The sequence below is a fragment of the Megascapheus bottae genome, chromosome 7, assembly GCF_031878675.1.
Source record: "Megascapheus bottae isolate mThoBot1 chromosome 7, mThoBot2.hap1, whole genome shotgun sequence".
Lineage (NCBI taxonomy): Eukaryota > Metazoa > Chordata > Mammalia > Rodentia > Geomyidae > Megascapheus > Megascapheus bottae.
This window is the reverse complement of record NC_143515.1, coordinates 15,626,150-15,645,358: the sequence shown is the minus strand read 5'-3', so window position 1 is coordinate 15,645,358 and position 19,209 is coordinate 15,626,150.

The window sequence follows — 19,209 nt, the reverse complement described above, 5'->3', positions numbered from 1 at the left end:
CTCCCAACAGTTCCCTGATTAACCATCTGGATGTAACACCTGGCAGTTCCCTGGTTTGAAGAAGGACTATAAGCCTTGAGTTGTAAATAAACGGGGCTCCAGTCTCTACCTGGGCTGCAGACTTCCCGGACCCCATGTGTTTGTCTCTCTTCTATTTTTTCAGTCCCTGTCCCCTATTTCAGGAACCCCAATTTGCTGCCGGTAGGCCCCGGCAAGTGGCGCCCGAACAGGGACCCTGAAAATCTGGGACAAAGGTGGAGGACCCCGCTGTGGTGAGTGATGCGTCATAGGACTATTAAGACAGTGAGAGAGTGGGAGAATGTCTAGTCGGGAGTAAAAAATTATGAGTGAAGATGTCCACAGGCTAGATGTGCCGGTCCTAAGGAACTTACTTGAAGCGGAACGCGGGTGGAACAAGGGCAGCTTGAGAGCTTCCTACAGTTTGTCGAGGAGGCGTGCCCGCGGTTTCCAGAGGAGGGAACCCTAAATTTAGAAACCTGGCTGAGGATAGGGAAAGGAATTCAAGCTTATTACAGTGTATATGGCCCTGAAAAGACCCCAGCAGAGGCTATTTCTTTATGGAATTTAGTAAATGAATGTTTAGGTCTTCGACATGAGAATGCCGAACTTAATCTTGAATTAAAGAACCCTTCCGAGAAACCTGAGGCTGAGGCTTATGCCCCAGCCCGGGAGAGTTTAAATGAGATTTGGAGAAGGGAACAGCCAGTAGATATTGAGTATAAGAATTCAGGTTTGGATAACGGGAAGGAAAGATAGGATGAGGACCGGCTGGCTTCGGTGGAGGAGAAGTTAAGAGAAGTCCTCCATCTACTATCTAAGACGGGGATAGTGCAGAGATCCCTCCTCCCCAGAAGGAATTCAGGTTTGGATAACAGGAAGGAAAGATATGATGAGGACCGGCTGGCTACGGTCGAGGAGAAGTTAAGAGAAATCCTCCGTCTACCATCTAAGACAGGGATAGAGCAGAGATTCCCCCCACCCCCAGAAGTAGGAAATCGATATGACCCCCCGGCCACTATCTTGGCCGAATCTAATCCTTACCCCCTATTCCCAGTGCCTTCGGCTGCAGCCTTTCAGCCCCAATCCCCTTCTCAACCCTTATGTGTGTCTAGAGGTCCTAGCAACAAGTGCCTCCTAACAGGCACTACAACGAGGCAAAGTACATCGCAACTAAACCTGGCTCAGGCTGCTAAGAGGCATGTAATAGCGATCGCACCGGGACAGAGAATAGCACAGCTAGTGCTTGTGTCTTTACTTCCCGTGGGGACTGCTAATTCCTCTGCCCCAGGTGGACAGAGAGGATTTGGATCCTCTGATATGTATTGGGTACAAAGCTTAAATAAAACAAGAGAGGCCTGAGATGACTCTATTTATACAAGAAAAGCCCTTTAAAGGAATATTACACACAGGAGCAGATGTGTCTGTGATATCTAAAGAGCATTGGCCAGCCCAATGGCCCCTAACAACCTCTATGACTTCCCTACGAGGGATTGGGAGTACAGCTGACCCACAGCAGAGCAGTGCGATCCTTGCTTTGAGAGACGAGGAAGGGCACTCTGGTCATTTTCAGCCATTTGTCCTGGATCATTTGCCAATTAATTTATGGAAAAATGGCAGTGTATATGTTTAGTCCTAGTGCTGCAGTTACTAAGCATCTGCTTCATCAAGGCCTCTTCCCCTCTGGGGCACTGTGCTGAGCAGCTCAGTGCGGGCCAGGGACACTCCAACCCCAGTCTCACCCACCGAGACAAGGATTAGGGTAAAAAATCATTGCAGCTCAGCAGCTGGCACAGAAACAGCTGGATTTGGGGCGTGTAACCCCTTCTAACTCTCCATGGAATTCTCCAATTTTTGTTAGAAAGAAAAAAAATCAGGTAAATAGAGGCTGTTACAAGATCTAAAAAAGTAAATGCAACTTTGGAACTGAGGGGGACAATACAGCCCGGCTTGCCTTCACCCATGGCAATGCCAAAGGATACTTATAAAATTATTATAGATTTGAAAGTTTGCTTCTATACTATACCCCTGGTGCCTCAAGACTGTAAGCGTTTTGCCTTCAGCGTCCCCTCTGTTAATTTTAAAGAACCCATTATATGGTATCCTTGGCTTGTGCTTCCACAGGGCATGGCAAATAGCCCAGCTTTATGTCAAAGTTTTGGAGCCAGAGCCATTATTCCACCCGCGAAAAATTTTCTTTTGTTTATATTGTTCACTATATGGATGATGTTTTGTTGGCTTGTTCTGACCCTACTGTCGTACGACAAGCCTTTCGACAACTACAGCAAAATCTGAGCCTCTTTGGCCTCATCATAGCAGCTGAAAAGGTTGAGGAACACACCCCATTTACATATTTGGCCATTCAGTACTTTAAAAGGTAAATATACTTAACCATGCTTTGTTGGTTTTAAATTTTTAAAATTTGGACTTAAATAATTTATCCGCTGCTCTGCGATTCTGGGACAAAAGAGAGCAGCGTGCTTTTGCCTTAGTAAAGTGGAAGGATCCTCTAACTGGTGCTTGGCAAGGACCCGATCCCGTTCTAACATGGGGTCGAGGGCATGTATGTGTTTTTCACAAGGAGAAAATGATGCACAATGGCTGCCTGAAAGCTTTGTTCGGATTGTGGAGACTGACAGTGGCCATCCAAGCAGCGACTCACTGGGCCTACAACCCCAACCCTCCAGTGGTGCATCCTGCGACGTGGGAAGGACCTGAGTTATTTGTGCATGTTGATGGGACTGCTCCTGATCCATTTGTTCAACACATTCATAGGATCCCCCGGTGTGTCAATCACCAATATTCCTGGAATTTCCTCACAGCTACTAGGCTGGTCAGGAGCCAGTTCTACCCAGGTCCTCCTATCAAAAGAACTTTATGAGCTCTTTCTCCTCTTGCTATTATGCTATTATGTCGGGACCTTTTCACATATTCATTAATTCTACACAATTTAATGTAACACGTGACAATTGTTCTTTTACAAATTGTATGCTATCGAGAGAACAGATTATTCTTCTTAGTGTGTTTTTACCATCCCTCTTCTTAACAACCTTGTTTTGTGAAAGATGCCCAGGTGAAAAGCAGAGGCCTCCGGAGGTAAGTAGAAATCGGCCGACCCCCTGCATGTCTGTGTTTTGTTTTGTTTTATTTTTTTTAAAGGTGCACCGTGGGCCTAAAACAGAGGCCTGTGTGGTCAAGGGACGCCTTGACCCCCCCCTTCTGAGTTTCTTGTTGCTAACAGGGCATGCCTGAGAGTCCCACCAGCAAGACGTGTCTGAATCAAAAAATAGTTGTTTAGTGAATACATTCATCTAGATTCATGTTCTTGTGTTAAGTGTATCTGTTGGAGTCCAATTTTCTTGTTATATGTCAATGTCTGATTTTGTTTCAGAGCCTTTTGTAGGTGTAGTTAGGATGGCCTCCGTCTGTCAGCTACCAGGGAATGGAAATCTTTCTGTCACTCTGGTAGTTTAAGGCCAGGCATGCCATCAGAAGTTTGGAAGTTACTTAAACGTCTCTGCTTCTCTGTCTTGTTCGTGTTACCTATTTTTCCTTGTCCAGTTTTGTCTTAAAATTAGTACCAGTTCTAAATTGGACCCTTCTGGATTTTCTGTGTGTACTCAAGCACACATCCTTGTTATTTATTTGAACCTTTCTGGGCCTAGTATGGGCGCTCGCGCCTGTCTGCAGTTGTAACAAGCCCTGGAAAAATATATTCCAGCTAAGTTGCCTTGCAAAAAGTTTTGTTTTGAACCTGGTTCTCACCTGCAAGAGTAAAATTGCCAAAGCTCTCTTGACACAAACTTCCGGAAAACGAACGGCCGATATTAATTTTGCCCGCTTTCAGATCTTTGAGTGTGAGTGTGTGTGAATGAGTGAGAGAACATGTTCAAGGTTCAATTGTCAGCATGCTGTATAAAACAATGGATTAAGTTATACTTGAAACACAAAGGCAATTGGGAAATCTAAGCTTAAAACTTCAAGAAAAAGTATTAGGTTTGAATGTTTTACAATGTCTCAAAGGATTATTCCATTGTGTTAGAGAAACCGGTAAAAAGTATTTTTCTAAAGATCCTGAAATCGGCATTTTAAAACTCTGGTATGCATACAGCTGTTTACATTGCAAACATTGAATCCTGTTTAGCACAGAGGTATTAGGGAATTAGGGATGTCTTACCTTTAAAGTTTGGAGACGTGTATTAGAGATTTAAATGTAAATTTGTTGGCTAATGTCAGAAACTTTGCCTCTCTGTCTTTTCTTGCAGACTGACACTGGAAATCTGATGATAAAATGTGGATAGTATAAATGTTTAAAGGTTTATCTCCTTATGATTTGGTTTCATACTACTTCGCAATTGGGTGGAAAAAAAAAAGGAAGGAAGGAAACTAAGTCCAGACTTACAGTTTTGGTGCACAGATGTTGGTAATTCTTGCATTAGGGAAAAACTGTTATTTGAGTTTAAACTGTTGATGGAGTTCTAGGCAGTAATAATCTAAAAACAAAACAAAACACCTCTTCTAAAGGCAAAGGGGAGCCCTAGGGGCCTGGAGACAAAAGGAGTTCTTTGTGCCCTTAAAGGTTTTTCAACTGCAAAAAGGCTAAGGTGTTAATTGTTGAAGCCAGTATCAGTTGAAGTTTCTAAGAACACTGGAAATGGGTTTCTAAACAATATTTGAAAGTAAAGTTTGTCTTAAATGTTTGTTTAAAGAAAGAGAAAAAAGGAAAATTAGGACTAGCAAAATGATTGCTTAATTGCTATTAATTGCTTAATTGCTTAATTGCTCTTATAAGATACTTTATAGCAGTTTCCAGCTGGGCCATGGAGAAGGACGGCAATCCTTATTCAGATGTAACTTTGCCTCTTACCAGGTTCCAGGCAAAATCCTGCTTAGAGACTATTTCTGAGTTGACCACCTTGTTGCTTCTAATTGGAGTAAAGGGGCCTTTTATAGGACTCATTGATCTGAAAGCCACAGTTTAGAGCCAGCCCGGGCAAAGCAAAGTCCCTGTGAGATTGTGGTGTTTAATCGGGCAGCAGAGTGCTATTGAGGCAGAGTTGCTTTGGAGCTCGAAGCAGCAGAGTGAAAAGCTGGGGGACAGCACTCACGCACCAAGCTCGGGACTCACAGTGGCAGAGTGCAAGCCTTGAGCTGCAGAGCTGAGGAGCGGCACTCAGGCCCTGAGTTTGGGACTTAAAAGTGGCAGAGTGCTAGCCTTGAGCTGGAGAGCTGAGAGACAGTAGCCAGATCCTGAGTTCAAGTCCAGCAACCAACAAAGTGAAATGCAATGGGATGTTTATCCCGGTGTGAAGACACACTATTGGGAGGAAAGCAAGTAAGCCACTGCTTGGATGGCAGAGATGGTGTCAGACCCTAGAGTCACTTGTGCTTGGCCATTCAATATTAATCAGAGCCAGGAGGTCATAGAGTAGTTTGTAAGCGTGCCTTACTAATGCCCATGCCTTTCATAACTGGGCAGGAACTTGTCAATCTTCTGTGATAGTGGGTACTTGAAAGTTCTAACTGAGCGAATTTTTTATTTGACGCCAGCCACAAATTCAGGAAAGTTTGTGGATCTGAGGCTTGTGTCTTTATTAATCTGTTTAGATCTGACAACTGAAGCATTGTTAAGGTTGCAGACAATTGTTAAGGTTCCCCAGAAAATCAAAAAAAAAAAACCTTTGCAAATGGGTGCTAAGTAGGCTACACTATTGTAGCCAAAGATGGCTTGTGCAATTGTTAAATGTTAAATATGATCTCTAGTTTGGAGCAAAGTATTGTTCCTGATATCTAATCCTTGCAACCCCTTGGTTAAACAGGTTAGGCTTTTTAAGGTCCCTGGTCAAATACAGAGACAACGCCCGAGTCAGCTTGAAGAAGTCAGAGAAACTGAATCTCCGCCCATCAATCCCCTTTAGATGAAGGAACCAGTCATTTTTGGAAAGTGAGACAGGATAAATTAGACATATTGGAAAGAGTAGAAATGGCACTTGTGTCTCTTTTAAAATAAAAACGGGGGATATGTTGGGAGCCAGAGTGGAATCAAACTGTACTTTGATTTGCATCAGATAATTGCTTTGTTGTCTTACTGTTTTTTGGCCTCATAGATCTGAGATTTACCATATGAATGTAACTCCCAACAGTTCCCTGATTAACCATCTGGATGTAACACCTGGCAGTTCCCTGGTTTGAAGAAGGACTATAAGCCTTGAGTTGTAAATAAACGGGGCTCCAGTCTCTACCTGGGCTGCAGACTTCCCGGACCCCATGTGTTTGTCTCTCTTCTATTTTTTCAGTCCCTGTCCCCTATTTCAGGAACCCCAATTTGCTGCCGGTAGGCCCCGGCAAGTGGCGCCCGAACAGGGACCCTGAAAATCTGGGACAAAGGTGGAGGACCCCGCTGTGGTGAGTGATGCGTCATAGGACTATTAAGACAGTGAGAGAGTGGGAGAATGTCTAGTCGGGAGTAAAAAATTATGAGTGAAGATGTCCACAGGCTAGATGTGCCGGTCCTAAGGAACTTACTTGAAGCGGAACGCGGGTGGAACAAGGGCAGCTTGAGAGCTTCCTACAGTTTGTCGAGGAGGCGTGCCCGCGGTTTCCAGAGGAGGGAACCCTAAATTTAGAAACCTGGCTGAGGATAGGGAAAGGAATTCAAGCTTATTACAGTGTATATGGCCCTGAAAAGACCCCAGCAGAGGCTATTTCTTTATGGAATTTAGTAAATGAATGTTTAGGTCTTCGACATGAGAATGCCGAACTTAATCTTGAATTAAAGAACCCTTCCGAGAAACCTGAGGCTGAGGCTTATGCCCCAGCCCGGGAGAGTTTAAATGAGATTTGGAGAAGGGAACAGCCAGTAGATATTGAGTATAAGAATTCAGGTTTGGATAACGGGAAGGAAAGATAGGATGAGGACCGGCTGGCTTCGGTGGAGGAGAAGTTAAGAGAAGTCCTCCATCTACTATCTAAGACGGGGATAGTGCAGAGATCCCTCCTCCCCAGAAGGAATTCAGGTTTGGATAACAGGAAGGAAAGATATGATGAGGACCGGCTGGCTACGGTCGAGGAGAAGTTAAGAGAAATCCTCCGTCTACCATCTAAGACAGGGATAGAGCAGAGATTCCCCCCACCCCCAGAAGTAGGAAATCGATATGACCCCCCGGCCACTATCTTGGCCGAATCTAATCCTTACCCCCTATTCCCAGTGCCTTCGGCTGCAGCCTTTCAGCCCCAATCCCCTTCTCAACCCTTATGTGTGTCTAAAGGTCCTAGCAACAAGTGCCTCCTAACAGGCACTACAACGAGGCAAAGTACATCGCAACTAAACCTGGCTCAGGCTGCTAAGAGGCATGTAATAGCGATCGCACCGGGACAGAGAATAGCACAGCTAGTGCTTGTGTCTTTACTTCCCGTGGGGACTGCTAATTCCTCTGCCCCAGGTGGACAGAGAGGATTTGGATCCTCTGATATGTATTGGGTACAAAGCTTAAATAAAACAAGAGAGGCCTGAGATGACTCTATTTATACAAGAAAAGCCCTTTAAAGGAATATTACACACAGGAGCAGATGTGTCTGTGATATCTAAAGAGCATTGGCCAGCCCAATGGCCCCTAACAACCTCTATGACTTCCCTACGAGGGATTGGGAGTACAGCTGACCCACAGCAGAGCAGTGCGATCCTTGCTTTGAGAGACGAGGAAGGGCACTCTGGTCATTTTCAGCCATTTGTCCTGGATCATTTGCCAATTAATTTATGGAAAAATGGCAGTGTATATGTTTAGTCCTAGTGCTGCAGTTACTAAGCATCTGCTTCATCAAGGCCTCTTCCCCTCTGGGGCACTGTGCTGAGCAGCTCAGTGCGGGCCAGGGACACTCCAACCCCAGTCTCACCCACCGAGACAAGGATTAGGGTAAAAAATCATTGCAGCTCAGCAGCTGGCACAGAAACAGCTGGATTTGGGGCGTGTAACCCCTTCTAACTCTCCATGGAATTCTCCAATTTTTGTTAGAAAGAAAAAAAATCAGGTAAATAGAGGCTGTTACAAGATCTAAAAAAGTAAATGCAACTTTGGAACTGAGGGGGACAATACAGCCCGGCTTGCCTTCACCCATGGCAATGCCAAAGGATACTTATAAAATTATTATAGATTTGAAAGTTTGCTTCTATACTATACCCCTGGTGCCTCAAGACTGTAAGCGTTTTGCCTTCAGCGTCCCCTCTGTTAATTTTAAAGAACCCATTATATGGTATCCTTGGCTTGTGCTTCCACAGGGCATGGCAAATAGCCCAGCTTTATGTCAAAGTTTTGGAGCCAGAGCCATTATTCCACCCGCGAAAAATTTTCTTTTGTTTATATTGTTCACTATATGGATGATGTTTTGTTGGCTTGTTCTGACCCTACTGTCGTACGACAAGCCTTTCGACAACTACAGCAAAATCTGAGCCTCTTTGGCCTCATCATAGCAGCTGAAAAGGTTGAGGAACACACCCCATTTACATATTTGGCCATTCAGTACTTTAAAAGGTAAATATACTTAACCATGCTTTGTTGGTTTTAAATTTTTAAAATTTGGACTTAAATAATTTATCCGCTGCTCTGCGATTCTGGGACAAAAGAGAGCAGCGTGCTTTTGCCTTAGTAAAGTGGAAGGATCCTCTAACTGGTGCTTGGCAAGGACCCGATCCCGTTCTAACATGGGGTCGAGGGCATATATGTGTTTTTCACAAGGAGAAAATGATGCACGCTGCCTGCCTGAACACTTTGTTCGGATTGTGGAGACTGACAGTGGCCATCCAAGCAGCGACTCACTGGGCCTACAGCCCCAACCCTCCAGTGGTGCATCCTGCGACGTGGGAAGGACTTGAGTTATTTGTGCATGTTGATGGGACTGCTCCTGATCCATTTGTTCAACACATTCATAGGATCCCCCGGTGTGTCAATCACCAATATTCCTGGAATTTCCTCACAGCTACTAGGCTGGTCAGGAGCCAGTTCTACCCAGGTCCTCCTATGAAAAGAACTTTGTGAGCTGTTTCTCCTCTTGCTATTATGCTATTATGTCGGGACCTTTTCACATATTCATTAATTCTACACAATTTAATGTAACACGTGACAATTGTTCTTTTACAAATTGTATGCTATCGAGAGAACAGATTATTCTTGTTAGTTTGTTTTTACCATCCCTCTTCTTAACAACCTTGTTTTGTGAAAGATGCCCAGGTGAAAAGCAGAGGCCTCCGGAGGTAAGTAGAAATCGGCCGACCCCCTGCATGTCTGTGTTTTGTTTTGTTTTATTTTTTTTAAAGGTGCACCGTGGGCCTAAAACAGAGGCCTGCGTGGTCAAGGGACGCCTTGACCCCATCCCTTCTGAGTTTCTTGTTGCTAACAGGGCATGCCTGAGAGTCCCACCAGCAAGACGTGTCTGAATAAAAAAATAGTTGTTTAGTGAATACATTCATCTAGATTCATGTTCTTGTGTTAAGTGTATCTGTTGGAGTCCAATTTTCTTGTTATATGTCAATGTCTGATTTTGTTTCAGAGCCTTTTGTAGGTGTAGTTAGGATGGCCTCCGTCTGTCAGCTACCAGGGAATGGAAATCTTTCCGTCACTCTGGTAGTTTAAGGCCAGGCATGCCATCAGAAGTTTGGAAGTTACTTAAACGTCTCTGCTTCGCTGTCTTGTTCGTGTTACCTATTTTTCCTTGTCCAGTTTTGTCTTAAAATTAGTACCAGTTCTAAATATGGACCCTTCTGGATTTTCTGTGTGTACTCAAGCACACATCCTTGTTATTTATTTGAACCTTTCTGGGCCTAGTATGGGCGCTCCCGCGTGTCTGCAGTTGTAACAAGCCCTGGAAAAATATATTCCAGCTAAGTTGCCTTGCAATAAGTTTTGTTTTGAACCTGGTTCTCACCTGCAAGAGTAAAATTGCCAAAGCTCTCTTGACACAAACTTCCGGAAAACGAACGGCCGATATTAATTTTGCCCGCTTTCAGATCTTTGAGTGTGAGTGTGTGTGAATGAGTGAGTGCACATGTTCAAGGTTCAATTGTCAGCATGCTGTATAAAACAATGGATTAAGTTATACTTGAATCACAAAGGCAATTGGGAAATCTAAGCTTAAAACTTCAAGAAAAAGTATTAGGTTTGAAGGTTTTACAATGTCTCAAAGGATTATTCCATTGTGTTAGAGAAACCGGTAAAAAGTATTTTTCTAAAGATCCTGAAATCGGCATTTTAAAACTCTGGTATGCATACAGCTGTTTACATTGCAAACATTGAATCCTGTTTAGCACAGAGGTATTAGGGAATTAGGGATGTCTTACCTTTAAAGTTTGGAGACGTGTATTAGAGATTTAAATGTAAATTTGTTGGCTAATGTCAGAAACTTTGCCTCTCTGTCTTTTCTTGCAGACTGACACTGGAAATCTGATGATAAAATGTGGATAGTATAAATGTTTAAAGGTTTATCTCCTTATGATTTGGTTTCATATTACTTCGCAATTGGGTGGAAAAAAAAGGAAGGAAGGAAACTAAGTCCAGACTTACAGTTTTGGTGCACAGATGTTGGTAATTCTTGCATTAGGGAAAAACTGTTATTTGAGTTTAAACTGTTGATGGAGTTCTAGGCAGTAATAATCTAAAAACAAAACAAAACGCCTCTTCTAAAGGCAAAGGGGAGCCCTAGGGGCCTGGAGACAAAAGGATTTCTTTGTGCCCTTAAAGGTTTTTCAACTGCAAAAAGGCTAAGTAAGGTGTTAATTGTTGAAGCCAGTATCAGTTGAAGTTTCTAAGAACACTGGAAATGGGTTTCTAAACAATATTTGAAAGTAAAGTTTGTCTTCAATGTTTGTTTAAAGAAAGAGAAAAAAGGAAAATTAGGACTAGCAAAATGATTGCTTAATTGCTATTAATTGCTTAATTGCTTAATTGCTCTTATAAGATACTTCATAGCAGTTTCCAGCTGGGCCATGGAGAAGGACGGCAATCCTTATTCAGATGTAACTTTGCCTCTTACCAGGTTCCAGGCAAAATCCTGCTTAGAGACTATTTCTGAGTTGACCACCTTGTTGCTTCTAATTGTAGTAAAGGGGCCTTTTATAGGACTCATTGATCTGAAAGCCACAGTTTAGAGCCAGCCCGGGCAAAGCAAAGTCCCTGTGAGATTGTGGTGTTTAATCGGGCAGCAGAGTGCTATTGAGGCAGAGTTGCTTTGGAGCTCGAAGCAGCAGAGTGAAAAGCTGGGGGACAGCACTCACGCACCAAGCTCGGGACTCACAGTGGCAGAGTGCAAGCCTTGAGCTGCAGAGCTGAGGAGCGGCACTCAGGCCCTGAGTTTGGGACTTAAAAGTGGCAGAGTGCTAGCCTTGAGCTGGAGAGCTGAGAGACAGTAGCCAGATCCTGAGTTCAAGTCCAGCAACCAACAAAGTGAAATGCAATGGGATGTTTATCCCGGTGTGAAGACACACTATTGGGAGGAAAGCAAGTAAGCCACTGCTTGGATGGCAGAGATGGTGTCAGATCCTAGAGTCACTTGTGCTTGGCCATTCAATATTAATCAGAGCCAGGAGGTCATAGAGTAGTTTGTAAGCGTGCCTTACTAATGCCCATGCCTTTCATAACTGGGCAGGAACTTGTCAATCTTCTGTGATAGTGGGTACTTGAAAGTTCTAACTGAGCGAATTTTTTATTTGACGCCAGCCACAAATTCAGGAAAGTTTGTGGATCTGAGGCTTGTGTCTTTATTAATCTGTTTAGATCTGACAACTGAAGCATTGTTAAGGTTGCAGACAATTGTTAAGGTTCCCCAGAAAATAAAAAAAAAAACAACCTTTGCAAATGGGTGCTAAGTAGGCTACACTATTGTAGCCAAAGATGGCTTGTGCAATTGTTAAATGTTAAATATGATCTCTAGTTTGGAGCAAAGTATTGTTCCTGATATCTAATCCTTGCAACCCCTTGGTTAAACAGGTTAGGCTTTTTAAGGTCCCTGGTCAAGTACAGAGACAACGCCCGAGTCAGCTTGAAGAAGTCAGAGAAGCTGAATCTCCGCCCATCAATCCCCTTTAGATGAAGGGACCAGTCATTTTTGGAAAGTGAGACAGGATAAATTAGACATATTGGAAAGAGTAGAAATGGCACTTGTGTTTCTTTTAAAATAAAAACGGGGGATATGTTGGGAGCCAGAGTGGAATCAAACTGTACTTTGATTTGCATCAGATAATTGCTTTGTTGTCTTACTGTTTTTTGGCCTCATAGATCTGAGATTTACCATATGAATGTAACTCCCAACAGTTCCCTGATTAACCATCTGGATGTAACACCTGGCAGTTCCCTGGTTTGAAGAAGGACTATAAGCCTTGAGTTGTAAATAAACGGGGCTGCAGTCTCTACCTGGGCTGCAGACTTCCCGGACCCCATGTGTTTGTCTCTCTTCTATTTTTTCCAGTCCCTGTCCCCTATTTCAGGAACCCCAATTTGCTGCCGGTAGGCCCCGGAAATCCAGTATAATGGAGAGTTTATTTTGACGTTGAACTTCTCAGGGCATTGTTTTATCTCCCAAGAACGTTTTTGTATAAGCAGTGTATTTTATACTTCCACATGCAACTTCAGTATATCTGCTTTCATTTCCTCCTAGTCTTTGATCCAGTACAGTGTCCACACTGTACTTCCACCAACATTGCTCTATCTGCTAAGATTCGTTCTGTGTAAACGTGGTTTTTATTCTTCCACAAGCAACTTCAATGTATCTGCTGTTCCTCCTTGGAGTATTTCATCCAGTGTACTGGATACTGGTTTTGGTGTTGAATATCCTAGAGCATTGTTCCCTCTGATAAGAACATTTTCGTCTAAGCGGGTATGGTATTCTTCCACAAGCAACTTCAATGGATCTGCTTTTAATTCTTGGAGGATTTCATCCAGCGTACTGGATACGGGATTTTTGCGTTGACGTTCCCACGGCATTGTTTTATCTCCTAAGAACTGTTTTGTATAATCGGTGTATTTTATACTTCCTCATGCAACTTCAGTGTATCTGCTTTGTTTCATCCTAGTCTTTGTTCCAGTACAATGGACACTGTGCTTCTACCGACTTTGCTGTATCTGTTAAGACTGGTTCTGTGGAAACGTGGTTTTTATTCTTCCACAAGCAAATTCAACGTATCTGCTTTTACTTCTTGGAGGATTTCCTACAGTGTAATGATACTGGATTTTGGTGTTGAACATCCTACAGCACTGCTCTGTCTGCTAAAAACTTTTTGACTAAGCGGGCTATTTTATTCTTCCTCATGCAACTTCAGTGACTCTGCTTTTATTTCATCCTAGTCTTTGATCCAGTACAACAGAGACTTACCATATGAAAGTAACCCCCAACAGTTCCCTGATTATCCATGTGGATGTAACACCTGGCAGTTCCCTGATCTGAAGAAGGAATATAAGCCTGGAGCCACAAATAAACGGGGCTGCAGTCTTTACCTGGCCTGCAGACCTCCCAGACCCCATGTGTTTGTCTCTCTTCTATTTTTTCAGTCCCTGTCCCCTATTTCAGGAACCCCAATTTGCTGCCGGTAGGCCCCGGCAAGTGGCGCCCGAACAGGGACCCTGAAAATCTGGGACAAAGGTGGACGACCCCGCTGTGGTGAGTGATGCGTCATAGGACTATTAAGACAGTGAGAGAGTGGGAGAATGTCTAGTCGGGAGTAAAAAATTATGAGTGAAGATGTCCACAGGCTAGATGTGCCGGTCCTAAGGAACTTACTTGAAGCGGAACGCGGGTGGAACAAGGGCAGCTTGAGAGCTTCCCACAGTTTGTCGAGGAGGCGTGCCCGCGGTTTCCAGAGGAGGGAACCCTAAATTTAGAAACCTGGCTGAGGATAGGGAAAGGAATTCAAGGTTATTACAGTGTATATGGCCCTGAAAGAACCCAGCAGAGGCTATTTCTTTATGGAATTTAGTAAATGAATGTTTAGGTCTTCGACATGAGAATGCCGAACTTAATCTTGAATTAAAGAACCCTTCCAAGAAACCTGAGGCTGAGGCTTATGCCCCAGCCCGGGAGAGTTTAAATGAGATTTGGAGAAGGGAACAGCCAGTAGATATTTAGTATAAGAATTCAGGTTTGGATAACGGGAAGGAAAGATAGGATGAGGACCGGCTGGCTTCGGTGGAGGAGAAGTTAAGAGAAGTCCTCCATCTACTATCTAAGACGGGGATAGTGCAGAGATCCCTCCTCCCCAGAAGGAATTCAGGTTTGGATAACAGGAAGGAAAGATATGATGAGGACCGGCTGGCTACGGTGGAGGAGAAGTTAAGAGAAATCCTCCGTCTACTATCTAAGACAGGGATAGAGCAGAGATTCCCCCCCCCCCCAGAAGTAGGAAATCGATATGACCCCCGGCCACTATCTTGGCCGAATCTAATCCTTACCCCCTATTCCCAGTGCCTTCGGCTGCAGCCTTGCAGCCCCAATCCCCTTCTCAACCCTTATGTGTGTCTAAAGGTCCTAGCAACAAGTGCCTCCTAACAGGCACTACAACGAGGCAAAGTACATCGCAACTAAACCTGGCTCAGGCTGCTAAGAGGCATGTAATAGCGATCGCACCGGGACAGAGAATAGCACAGCTAGTGCTTGTGTCTTTACTTCCCGTGGGGACTGCTAATTCCTCTGCCCCAGGTGGACAGAGAGGATTTGGATCCTCTGATATGTATTGGGTACAAAGCATAAATAAAACAAGAGAGGCCTGAGATGACTCTATTTATACAAGAAAAGCCCTTTAAAGGAATATTACACACAGGAGCAGATGTGTCTGTGATATCCAAAGAGCATTGGCCAGCCCAATGGCCCCTAACAATCTCTATGACTTCCCTACGAGGGATTGGGAGTGCAGCTGACCCACAGCAGAGCAGTGCGATCCTTGCTTGGAGAGACGAGGAAGGGCACTCTGGTCATTTTCAGCCATTTGTCCTGGATCATTTGCCAATTAATTTATGGAAAAATGGCAGTGTATATGTTTAGTCCTAGCGCTGCAGTTACTAAGCAGCTGCTTGATCAAGGCCTCTTCCCCTCTGGGGCACTGTGCTGAGCAGCTCAGGGCGGGCCAGGGACACTCCAACCCCAGTCTCACCCACCGAGACAAGGATTAGGGTAAAAAAATCATTGCAGCTCAGCAGCTGGCACAGAAACAGCTGGATTTGGGGCGTGTAACCCCTTCTAACTCTCCATGGAATTCTCCAATTTTTGTTAGAAAGAAAAAAAATCAGGTAAATAGAGGCTGTTACAAGATCTAAAAAAGTAAATGCAACTTTGGAACTGAGGGGGACAATACAGCCCGGCTTGCCTTCACCCATGGCAATGCCAAAGGATACTTATAAAATTATTATAGATTTGAAAGTTTGCTTCTATACTATACCCCTGGTGCCTCAAGACTGTAAGCGTTTTGCCTTCAGCGTCCCCTCTGTTAATTTTAAAGAACCCATTATATGGTATCCTTGGCTTGTGCTTCCACAGGGCATGACAAATAGCCCAGCTTTATGTCAAAGTTTTGGAGCTAGATCCATTATTCCACCCGCGAAAAATTTTCTTCTGTTTATATTGTTCACTATATGGATGATGTTTTGTTGGCTTGTTCTGACCCTACTGTCGTACGACAAGCCTTTCGACAACTACAGCAAAATCTGAGCCTCTTTGGCCTCATCATAGCAGCTGAAAAGGTTGAGGAACACACCCCATTTACATATTTGGGCCTTATATTAGCCCCTCAGTACTTTAAAAGGTAAATATACTTAACCATGCTTTGTTGGTTTTAAATTTTTAAAATTTGGACTTAAATAATTTATCCGCTGCTCTGCGATTCTGGGACAAAAGAGAGCAGCGTGCTTTTGCCTTAGTAAAGTGGAAGGATCCTCTAACTGGTGCTTGGCATGGACCCGATCCCGTTCTAACATGGGGTCGAGGGCATGTATGTGTTTTTCACAAGGAGAAAATGATGCACACTGGCTGCCTGAAAGCTTTGTTCGGATTGGGGAGACTGACAGTGGCCATCCAAGCAGCGACTCACTGGGCCTACAACCCCAACCCTCCAGTGGTGCATCCTGCGACGTGGGAAGGACCTGAGTTATTTGTGCATGTTGATGGGACTGCTCCTGATCCATTTGTTCAACACATTCATAGGATCCCCCGGTGTGTCAATCACCAATATTCCTGGAATTTCCTCACAGCTACTAGGCTGGTCAGGAGCCAGTTCTACCCAGGTCCTCCTATCAAAAGAACTTTATGAGCTCTTTCTCCTCTTGCTATTATGCTATTATGTCGGGACCTTTTCACATATTCATTAATTCTACACAATTTAATGTAACACGTGACAATTGTTCTTTTACAAATTGTATGCTATCGAGAGAACAGAATATTCTTCTTAGTTTGTTTTTACCATCCCTCTTCTTAACAACCTTGTTTTGTGAAAGATGCCCAGGTGAAAAGCAAAGGCCTCCGGAGGTAAGTAGAAATCGGCCGACCCCCTGCATGTCTGTGTTTTGTTTTGTTTTATTTTTTTTAAAGGTGCACCGTGGGCCTAAAACAGAGGCCTGTGTGGTCAAGGGACGCCTTGACCCCCCCCTTCTGAGTTTCTTGTTGCTAACAGGGCATGCCTGAGAGTCCCACCAGCAAGACGTGTCTGAATCAAAAAATAGTTGTTTAGTGAATACATTCATCTAGATTCATGTTCTTGTGTTAAGTGTATCTGTTGGAGTCCAATTTTCTTGTTATATGTCAATGTCTGATTTTGTTTCAGAGCCTTTTGTAGGTGTAGTTAGGATGGCCTCCGTCTGTCAGCTACCAGGGAATGGAAATCTTTCTGTCACTCTGGTAGTTTAAGGCCAGGCATGCCATCAGAAGTTTGGAAGTTACTTAAACGTCTCTGCTTCTCTGTCTTGTTCGTGTTACCTATTTTTCCTTGTCCAGTTTTGTCTTAAAATTAGTACCAGTTCTAAATTGGACACTTCTGGATTTTCTGTGTGTACTCAAGCACACATCCTTGTTATTTATTTGAACCTTTCTGGGCCTAGTATGGGCGCTCGCGCCTGTCTGCAGTTGTAACAAGCCCTGGAAAAATATATTCCAGCTAAGTTGCCTTGCAAAAAGTTTTGTTTTGAACCTGGTTCTCACCTGCAAGAGTAAAATTGCCAAAGCTCTCTTGACACAAACTTCCGGAAAACGAACGGCCGATATTAATTTTGCCCGCTTTAAGATCTTTGAGTGTGAGTGTGTGTGAATGAGTGAGAGAACATGTTCAAGGTTCAATTGTCAGCATGCTGTATAAAACAATGGATTAAGTTATACTTGAAACACAAAGGCAATTGGGAAATCTAAGCTTAAAACTTCAAGAAAAAGTATTAGGTTTGAATGTTTTACAATGTCTCAAAGGATTATTCCATTGTGTTAGAGAAACCGGTAAAAAGTATTTTTCTAAAGATCCTGAAATCGGCATTTTAAAACTCTGGTATGCATACAGCTGTTTACATTGCAAACATTGAATCCTGTTTAGCACAGAGGTATTAGGGAATTAGGGATGTCTTACCTTTAAAGTTTGGAGACGTGTATTAGAGATTTAAATGTAAATTTGTTGGCTAATGTCAGAAACTTTGCCTCTCTGTCTTTTCTTGCAGACTGACACTGGAAATCTGATGATAAAATGTGGATAGTATAAATGTTTAAAGGTTTATCTCCTTATGATTTGGTTTCATACTACTTCGCAATTGGGTGGAAAAAAAAAAGGAAGGAAGGAAACTAAGTCCAGACTTACAGTTTTGGTGCACAGATGTTGGTAATTCTTGCATTAGGGAAAAACTGTTATTTGAGTTTAAACTGTTGATGGAGTTCTAGGCAGTAATAATCTAAAAACAAAACAAAACACCTCTTCTAAAGGCAAAGGGGAGCCCTAGGGGCCTGGAGACAAAAGGAGTTCTTTGTGCCCTTAAAGGTTTTTCAACTGCAAAAAGGCTAAGGTGTTAATTGTTGAAGCCAGTATCAGTTGAAGTTTCTAAGAACACTGGAAATGGGTTTCTAAACAATATTTGAAAGTAAAGTTTGTCTTAAATGTTTGTTTAAAGAAAGAGAAAAAAGGAAAATTAGGACTAGCAAAATGATTGCTTAATTGCTATTAATTGCTTAATTGCTTAATTGCTCTTATAAGATACTTTATAGCAGTTTCCAGCTGGGCCATGGAGAAGGACGGCAATCCTTATTCAGATGTAACTTTGCCTCTTACCAGGTTCCAGGCAAAATCCTGCTTAGAGACTATTTCTGAGTTGACCACCTTGTTGCTTCTAATTGGAGTAAAGGGGCCTTTTATAGGACTCATTTATCTGAAAGCCACAGTTTAGAGCCAGCCCGGGCAAAGCAAAGTCCCTGTGAGATTGTGGTGTTTAATCGGGCAGCAGAGTGCTATTGAGGCAGAGTTGCTTTGGAGCTCGAAGCAGCAGAGTGAAAAGCTGGGGGACAGCACTCACACACCAAGCTCGGGACTCAGTGGCAGAGTGCAAGCCTTGAGCTGCAGAGCTGAGGAGCGGCACTCAGGCCCTGAGTTTGGGACTTAAAAGTGGCAGAGTGCTAGCCTTGAGCTGGAGAGCTGAGAGACAGTAGCCAGATCCTGAGTTCAAGTCCAGCAACCAACAAAGTGAAATGCAATGGGATGTTTATCCCGGTGTGAAGACACACTATTGGGAGGAAAGCAAGTAAGCCACTGCTTGGATGGCAGAGATGGTGTCAGACCCTAGAGTCACTTGTGCTTGGCCATTCAATATTAATCAGAGCCAGGAGGTCATAGAGTAGTTTGTAAGCGTGCCTTACTAATGCCCATGCCTTTCATAACTGGGCAGGAACTTGTCAATCTTCTGTGATAGTGGGTACTTGAAAGTTCTAACTGAGCGAATTTTTTATTTGACGCCAGCCACAAATTCAGGAAAGTTTGTGGATCTGAGGCTTGTGTCTTTATTAATCTGTTTAGATCTGACAACTGAAGCATTGTTAAGGTTGCAGACAATTGTTAAGGTTCCCCAGAAAATCAAAAAAAAAATAAACCTTTGCAAATGGGTGCTAAGTAGGCTACACTATTGTAGCCAAAGATGGCTTGTGCAATTGTTAAATGTTAAATATGATCTCTAGTTTGGAGCAAAGTATTGTTCCTGATATCTA